Below are 9,271 nucleotides of genomic sequence, written 5' to 3' on the forward strand. Positions count from 1 at the left end.
AAGATGAACATGAACAGTGGGTGCTTGGCTCCTGAGGTTTCAGAAGGGAAGAAGGTTGTAGAAACTGGGCTATAGGCAATTCATATGAAATTCTGACCATAAAATCGGACTGTATTTTGCCCATGAGCTGAGAACTTAATTGAGGTTGAATTTAAAAGTAATAGACTAATTTATTTGGCAGAGGAAATTTCAAGGCAGAATTGTTTTGAGTCTGTGGCATAGCTTCTGTTAACCACTCTTAATTCAGACATACAGTGAAAAGAGCAAAAAATATGAAGTTTGGTAAGGAACAAAATATGAGCAAGGTTCAAGTTCTGTAAGTAGATTTCACTGTTAAAGAAATTTGCACCTTTAAAGGGAACTCCACTGTTCTGCACAAAAACCCCAAGGGCAAGACACACCCGCTTAAAGCTTTAAGTTTTGAAAATGAAAGTTCTTTGAAAAACAGAAGAATGATAAAGGAGTTCCCAGCTCCTTGTGATCAACATATAGATGGTAACTATGGCCCAAGGCTAGTTTTTTTTTTTTGTTGTTGTTGTTTGTTTATTTGTTTTTTGAGGTAGGGTCTCACTGGAGCTCAAGCTGACCTAGAATTCACTATGTAATCTCAGAGTGGCCCCGAACTCATGGCAATCTTCCTACCTCTGCCTCCCAAATGCTGAGATTAAAGGCATGTGCCACCCCCCCGCCCCTGGTTAAGGTTAGTTTTTTAAAGATATTTTATTTTTATTGTATTTGACAGAGAAAGAGGGAGAGAGAAAGAGAGAGAGAGAGAGAGGGAGAGAGAGAGAATGGGCATGCAGGGCCTTCAGCCTCTGCAAATGAACTCCATACACATGTGCCCCCTTGTTCATATGACTAATGTGAGTCCTGGGAATTGAACCTGGGTTATTTGGCTTTGCAGGCAAACTCCTTAACCACTAACCCATCTCTGCAGCCCCTGGCTAAGGCTAGTTTTAATTCCAAACTGGCAAAAGAATTTGGCAGTATCATCTGTGCGATACTGGTTTTATAGGTCTGAAAATTGCAAGATTGAGGAGGTCATGGAATATTTCACTACAGATTTAGAGAGCCTCTGAGGCCAGGCAATGTACGGTAGGGTAAGAATCTCTGCAAAGAGGCCTAGATAACCTACTGCATGAAGCTGTGAAAGTGAACCTTGAATTTTCATGGGACCCCAGGACGTTGGCAATGTTAGCACAACATACATTCATCAAGAAAATCTGTAGGTTTAGAGTTGAGACAGCTCACAAGAGATGCTATGTATACTATAGGCAGAAGAGTAGTAATGGTAAGGTTATCCATTATCGTGAGTCCCAGATACAGTGCTTGCATTACTGGGTTTTAGTCTTGCTCTGAACCAATCTTTCCTTTCTATGAGCCCATTACTCCATTTTAGAATGGTAATATTTACTTTGTGCCATTGTATGTTGCAAGTAGGCAAATTTTTTCTTTTGATTTTATAGGGATTCTTAGTTAAAGAATTGCTTTGAATCTCAGAGGGGAGACTTTGGACTTTTGAACAGTGTTGGAATTACTAAAGACTATGAAGACCTTTGGAGCTGAACTGAATGTGTTTTGTATCATGAGAGTGTCAGTGGAAAAAAGCAGTAAGTGACACAGAGATTGCATTTCCAGACTTTCTTAGCAACTTGTGAGATCCTTTAAGAGACCTCAACCATGATTCATTGATCCTTCATTAGAATGAATTCTAGGAAGATCTCATAGATGAAGCAAATGTTAAAAAAATATATATTAAAAGGTAGAAAGAAAAGAGTGCTCCAAGGAAGGGCATGAAAGGAGAGGATACTTGATTAAAAACAGGTTGCATTAGAGTTGATAAGAGAAAGAAAAGGATGTACCCAAGGGTATGAGCCCCTCAAGGATGATGTCTATTCTTTTTCTTTGTAATAGGTATATATAGGGATTTGGTGACTCTCAAGTTACCTCCCTAGAGGTTTTAAGGAAAGGACCTCTACCTTCTCTGTAATATTGTTTCAAGAGTATAATCCACAATCAGGTTAAATGTTAAACAAAGTTTAATATAGATACTTCTAAGTCATTTGGCCATTTTCACTGAAGTATGAGGTTTAAAGTCCAATGTTTTCTCTGCCCTTTATCTGTGGTGTTTGACATCCAAAGTTTTCAAGCAGACCAGACCTCAAGAACAGAACTTTCTCTCTTCTGTGCCCTTCTCTTCATCACATAAGTTTTCCTGTCTTTCTGTCCTGCCTCAAGGTGATTATGAGCCTCTGAAGGACGCTGGGGGAATGTGGCAATTCAAAGGGAAATGTCCTCCATGGGCGCAGTGCTTGTTGCAGAGCCTTTCTTTGGGAGAGCCTTGCTGAAGGAAGCGTGTCCGTGGCAGCTGGCCTGGAAGCCTATGATCAAGCTCCAAGTCCTACTTACCCTCTGCTTCCAGGTTCTGGCTGTGACGTGAGGAGCCAGCCTGCCATGCTTCCCCCGTCATGATGGAGACGTCCCCTTGAAACTATAAGTGAAAATTAACTTTCCTTCTCTCAGTTGCTGCTGGTCAGGTAGTTGTTCACTGAAATGAGTGCATGACTAATACAGTAATAAAAATGAATTCAGTGCTGGAGAGATGGATTAGCAATTAAGACACTTGCCTGTGAAGTCTAAGGACCCAAGTTCAATTCCCTAGTACCTGCGTAAGCCAGGTGCACAAGGTGGCACATGTGTCTGGAGTTCATTTGCAGAGGAGACTAGAGGTACTCTATCTATCATCTGTCTGTCTGTCTGTCTGTCTGTCTATCTATCTATCTATTTATCATGTATCTATCTATCTATTTATCATGTATCTATCTATCTATCTGCTTCTTTCTCTCAAATAAATAAAAATAAAATATGTTAAAAATGAATTTATGTAGAAAACACAATGTAGTATAGAAATATAAATTAAAAAAATTCAAAATCACCTACTATGCATTCAATTCTCACCATTAAAATGATTACAGAATATATATTACACAATTCCTTTGTAAACAAAGTTTTATCAATATACAGTACCTCTGGGTTATGGAATCTTGTGTGTAGAGGTGTTTATTTTCAGGAAACATAGAAGTAATTAATAACTCAGTAAGCAGAGTAACCATTGTAGTTCACAAAATGTGAGTTTATAACCTGAAAACCAAAGATGACCTAAACATCCACATTAGTTCAGCACAACAGATAGCCAACTGGAAAGGCATGTGCATGGGGTACAGGCATTTCTTGCAAAGGAACTGCAGTTCCGCCCCTTCCAATCCAAGTGGCATAGCTTTGACCATGTGAGTTAATCTAAGCATTTTATACAAGAAACCACAAATGAGCATGCAATATTTTAAGAAGAGCCAGAAGTTCAATGTGACTGGCTTGCACATTTCACTTTTTATTTTATTTTCCCTTTTCTTGTGGTGCTTGATGCCCAAAGTTTTCTATCAGTACAAGCACCCTACCTTGGTAGGGTGTGGGTGTGTCTAAAAAGATCTAAGGAAGTTAAGACCTTAAAGGTGTTTGTTGTTCATGGGCAATAGTGGAGGGATTCTGGGTAAGTTATGCTGTAGGACTGAGGAGGACCAATCAGCAGATGATGCTAGAGAAGCCTCAGTTGAGAAGGGTCTCATTAGACCATCCATGTGAGAAGAATGAAAAATTCTGCACTTGCTCAATGAATTCTCATCTTCCCTTCCTCGCACACCAAAGGTAACACACTGGAGGGGAGGGAGGGGAGGGAGGGGAGGGAGGGGAAGGAGGGGAGGGAGGGGAGGGAGGGGAAGGAGGGGAGGGAGGGGAGGGAGGGGAGGGAGGGGAGGGAGGGGAAAGGAGTAGTGGGAAGACAGGAGGGAGGGGAAAGAGAGGGATGCAATGTTAAATGAGAGAAAGGAACATAATGTGTATCCCCAAATTTGGAAGTCAGCAGTGCATTTCCTGTGGCTCCACACCCCCACATTATTTATCACACACAGAAAACAATATCCAGTGTCTTTTTTGATCTCTTCTAGAGGCTTCAAAGTCCACCCTTGAAACAGAAGGAACATCTGGGGAAAATGATTTCCAGGCCACTCAGTGCCCCACAGGCTAATGGAACCTCTCTGCAGTGGGCCAGCATTATCACCTCTGCAGGGCACTGCCTGCATCTCCAGGGCCAGCCTCCACAAAACAACTGGCCAGGATGCCCCCAAGCCCTGGGCCCATTGTAGCACACTTTGTTGCTTAAAAGAGAATATGTTGTATGTGTCTGCTTTGGGGCTTTGGGATTTAACTGAAGAACTATGAGGCATCAGGCACAAATTAAGTGACTGTAACATAATGTCCCCTTCTGTCCTTTTTTCTACCATTCTTCTGGTTCCTGGAAAGTGTGGAGATCAGGATGAGGTTTGCAGCAGGGAAAAGATGACAAGGTGAGAAGGTCCTCCTGAGTACATGCCACGGGCAGCCTCTTGTTGCTTAAGGAGTTCCATGGAGTCCCTAGGAATACAAACGCTTGGACCTTCCAATGCCCAGGCCTCCTTTCCAAGGCGAGGACTTTGTATTCAGTAGTCAAAGGTACAAAGTGGAACTCAAACCCTCACGTCTGAGACACGTCTGCTAGACATCAAGACTGTGAAGACATCAAGGGGAAGGGTATCAGTACTCCATTAAAGGTATTCCTTAGAAAGTAGCCTCACTCACACAGCATTTCTCGGGCTTTAAACATGCAGCCATACTTAGTATAAGTAATGAGGAGAAGTGAAGGTCATACCACCAGGAAATCTGAGCTACTAAGACCAAGAGAGTAGGGTCTTTTGTTGTCTTGTGGAAGGATTTCTAATGGCATTATAAGCTAGCTTTAACCCTTTCTTTAAAGAGATTTTACTTATTTATATATTGGAGAGTTGGGGAAGGAGAGAGAGAATGGGCATACCAGGGCCTCCACTCACTGCAAACAAACTCCAGATGCTTGCACCATTTTGTGCATCTGGCTTCCGTAGGCACTGGGGAATTGAACCTGGGTTCCTAGGCTTCACAGGCAAGCACCTTAAACATTAAGCAATCTCTCCAGCCCTTCTTGGAGTTTTCTTATATTTCTTTAGCTGCTTTCCCCCTTAATGTTTTTTGTGGATATTAATATACTTTAATTATTTTGTATTTTTCCTTTGCATAACTTCCATAGGTATTGTGTGTAGGGGTGTGTGTGTGTATGTGTGTGTGCACGCGTGCGCGTGTGCGCATGCACATGTGTGTTCATGGTCTGGTAACTTTGTGGCTTATGTAAGCTATCTTGTAATTAAAACAATCTGTTTAAACTTGATAACAAGTACAATGCCATGCAAAGTCACTATAATTTGATTTTCTTTCATATATTTTATATTATAGTCACAATTTGTATCTACTCATATTATTTCTTATTAACATATGATATAATTATTTCTAAGACTCTTGTCTTAACTTTGATACTAGTCTTGACAGTAATCATAGTACTGTTCTGGGAAAATATTGTATCATTCTGTACATTTGTGATGCTTATCTTTGCCAATAGGTTGCATATTTCCTTGGTTTTGTGTGGTTGTTTAGCATCTTTCTGTTTCAACTTAACTCCCTTTAACTTTGGGGAAGAAGGTCGGTGTTGATGAACTCCTTAAGCTTCTGGTTGTTGGCAACAGTCTCTCTCCTTCCTTCCTCAGTGCCAATTTTGCTGGTGTAGGATTTGTGGCTGGCACCTTTATTATTATTATTATTACCATACTTTGATTATAGCATCATACATAAAAATGTTCATTGTTCCATCATAAGTGAGGGTCAGACATTGGATATAGCCTTTACATCCATCAGTAGGAGAATGAGAAATAAATTGTCTTGCAGTCATAGAATAAAATCCAACAACAGAGGGATCAATTAGATCTTTATACATGGATAAAGAGAAATTTAAATTCTACTAATGGTTGGGGAGATGGCTTAGCAGTTAAAAGTTCTTGCTTACAAAGCCTGGAAACCTGGGCTTGGTTCCCCAGTACCCATGAAGCTAGAAGTACAAAGGGGTGCATGCATCTGGACATTTTCTGTTATGGTAGGATGCCCTGGTATGCCCATGCTTGCTTTTGCACTTGCTTTCTTTCTCATAAGTAAAGATAGAAGATATTTTTAAACTATTGAATTAAAAAGACAGATGGAGAAAATCTCTTATGATATCATTCTGTTTTATTTAATGTGAAACTTAAAAGCCATGTTTCTAAGTGACAATAAGACAGGAAGAGGAAGCAGAGGGGCCCTCAGTGGAAGTTACTAGCCTGTGTCTCTGTTTCCCTAATTCTATTTCCTTGTGGTGTGCCAATCCCTTTTCCTGAGCTGCACTCCGGGTGCTAAAAGCTCCTAGCTGGCCCTGCTAGCATAACAAATCCTGCTGTTTCTACTGGTCAATAGTTGCAATCATCCTGCCAAAACAAGTCTGGCTACTTTCTCTATGCCTCCTTACTGGTATTTTAACATGCTGTACTAGATTTTTCTGTGTGGCATTGGCCTCTTTTGATTATGCTGTTGCTTTGCTTTGCTCACAGGGCATCTTCTTGTTGCCTCTCTAGCTCTTTATGTCTTCCATCTCCTGGGTTGATCCTTCGTTTCCCTGGCTCTCTGAAATCTGTATTTGTCAGTACCAAGAAAATGGAAAGTTTAAAGCTGGAAGAGTGATTATTTGTGTATTTATATATTTTAAGTATATATATATATATATGTGTGTGTGTGTGTGTGTGTGTGTGTGTGTGTGTATACATATATATATACATACATACATATATATATATATATATACATATATATATATATATATTTTTTTTTTTTTTGATGGTTCTAGTGTTTGTTTGAGCCCAGAGCTTTGCACATGCTAGGCGCATGCTCTACCACAAAGCCTACAATCCCAGCTCTTGATAACTGCATAGACAGGCTGAATGGGGGAAACCTGAAAAGGGACAGATGATTGCTTGGGAAGCCCACTGTGCTTGCATTTCCTTCCTTACATCAGAGGAGACAGGAGCACAGAGTGATTTCCCACTCTGTCTTTTTCTTATCTTCAAGGGCAATGGGAGAGTAGGCTTACCAACCTATAAATCAGCAGAAGCTATAAATTGTGTCTGTTTTCAGGGATGACTTTTTCCCGTGTGGGATGCTTTACAGCCATGGAACATGCCCAACATATTAATGACACAAACTCCTTGCTGCAAATGAACACTTGGACACATTGTGGAGCTGTTGGAGGAGATGTGCACAGAGCCAGAGCCCAGAGATGAGTGTGCAAACACCGGCTGTTTCCAACTAGCTCAGAAGATGAAGCCAGTCATCAGATCCACCCACCCTCAGATCCTTAATGAATGAGGTTCTGTGCAGAAACTTCCCACAGGCCCAGGATGCCAATACAGCTGGAGGAACTGGGAGGATGACACAAATGGTCTGTAAAGTGGGTGAAGCTACCTGAAGCATTTACAAGCCAATGGACTCAAACTGTGTGCTGCTTCTGTGGTTTATAGTAGTTCTGCTTTTTATTATGAAAATATTATGAGTAATAGCAAGATTTTAAAGTTAAGGAACAGGATGTTCATAATCTCATCTTAACAACTTTCTTTTCCTACTTCTAGTAACTTGTGCAAACAAGCTCACATGGTTATAACTGGGTTATAGACCATCCATTTTCTTTAGGATTCTCATGTTAGACTGGTAAGTATGGCTTCTTAGAGGAAAGCAATTATTAGAGAACAAGCCACTATAGCTCAGGAGGCCTATGCAATCCAAACCAGGGGCGCTGTGGTTGTCATACTCGCTAACAACTGACCTAATATGAAAGAGCATAACTTATACATATCCCTTTACAAATACTCTGGATGCAGTTGAACCTGCTTCTTGATCTATAAGAAAACTCTACTTCCTACGTCAACAAATCAAGTAGAGCCAGTATGCAAGTCCAGTTCATATAATAATTGATATTGAAACTGAGTTGCATGGATAGAGAATAAAACAGTATTTACTTTGCATAAATATCACCAGCGACAGCCTAGACAGATAGCTTGCATTGTGAGATGCATATGAGCCACTGGAGTAAACGTTGTCTTTATTAAAAGAAACAAACATCCAATACCAAGGGGTATTTGGGTCTTTCACATGTATAAACCACAATATTGTCTCTCTTGAACTGAGTTGATTTGCTCTTACTAAAATAACTGTTCTCAAAAGCTCTCATAGTCACATATAAAATCATGTGCATGAAACCTTGATAGCTAGGGTTGAAAGCTACCTCTGACTACATCACACCTATAAAACATTGTCTTGATGGGATTGGATCATGTGACTTCATTAATCAGACTTGATAGTCATACCTCAGAAGCCACCCCTCTATATCTGTGGGGTTCCACATTTGTGGATTCAGCCATCTGTTGATAAAAATAAAAGTTTTCAGAAAGATACAAAAGGTGGATTCACCATATGCTGAGTGCATTGCTGAATCCAAAGGAATGAAGTGATCTAAGGCATTGCATCATGCAGTACAAGTAAGAGAGAGAATTCAAAGTATGCCAAGTGGCACATAGGTTAGATATGGGCACTGCATAATTTAAGTGGAGATGATCATCCTGAGAGTTTGGCACTGACAAGGAGTCCTAGAATCAGTTACTTGAAGATACTGAGAAATGACTATAATCTCTGATATCAGATATACATATATGGTATCTCTCAGAGTGTGTGTCTATTAGGAACTGGCTTGACATTCAGTTCCATGTCATGGCCTGCAGTGGGCCCAAGGTTGATGGACCAACCACTGTGGGAATATTGGTGGTGTCTGTGGAGGAGGAGGAAGTTGTTATGGCTACTCTGCTATGGTTTCCATATGAAATGTCTCCTACAACCTCATGTATTTGAATACATGGTCCCTGGATATAGTGCTATTTGGGAAACTGCAACTTTTGGGAGGTAAGAGCCTTGTTGGTGGAGGTGGGTTGCTCCAGGTGAGGGTGGGATAGGGCTTGAAATTTGTAGTTCAGTGCCATTTACTGTCACATCCGTGTTTCCTGATCTGCCCGTGTATGAGAAAGCTCCCACCATCATGGGACTGTATCCCCTTGCACTGCATGCTATGTTAAGTTGTTCAAGCAAGTATTTTGTCAGAGTAATGGGAAAAGTAATTAATACACTCTAGAGCATAGCTTTTGCATGGATGTGGCCTACATTATGTCCACTGATACCTCACACCGATCACCACAGGCCTACCTGAGGATGTACAAGGCTACCAACAGTCTGGAGGAAAGGACCCAAT

At 40.8% G+C, this 9,271-nt stretch overlaps 1 long non-coding RNA gene across 1 annotated transcript; it reads left to right on the top strand.

Moving 5' to 3' along the window:
* Positions 1–3,569: 3,569 nt before the first annotated feature.
* On the top strand, positions 3,570–8,923 carry LOC123453777. Its single transcript, XR_006632971.1, has 3 exons — positions 3,570–3,702; positions 4,002–4,643; positions 7,114–8,923. It is a non-coding gene; the product is annotated as an uncharacterized LOC123453777 (long non-coding RNA).
* The last annotated feature ends 348 nt before the right edge of the window (positions 8,924–9,271 follow it).

The sequence above is a fragment of the Jaculus jaculus genome, chromosome 12, assembly GCF_020740685.1.
Source record: "Jaculus jaculus isolate mJacJac1 chromosome 12, mJacJac1.mat.Y.cur, whole genome shotgun sequence".
Lineage (NCBI taxonomy): Eukaryota > Metazoa > Chordata > Mammalia > Rodentia > Dipodidae > Jaculus > Jaculus jaculus.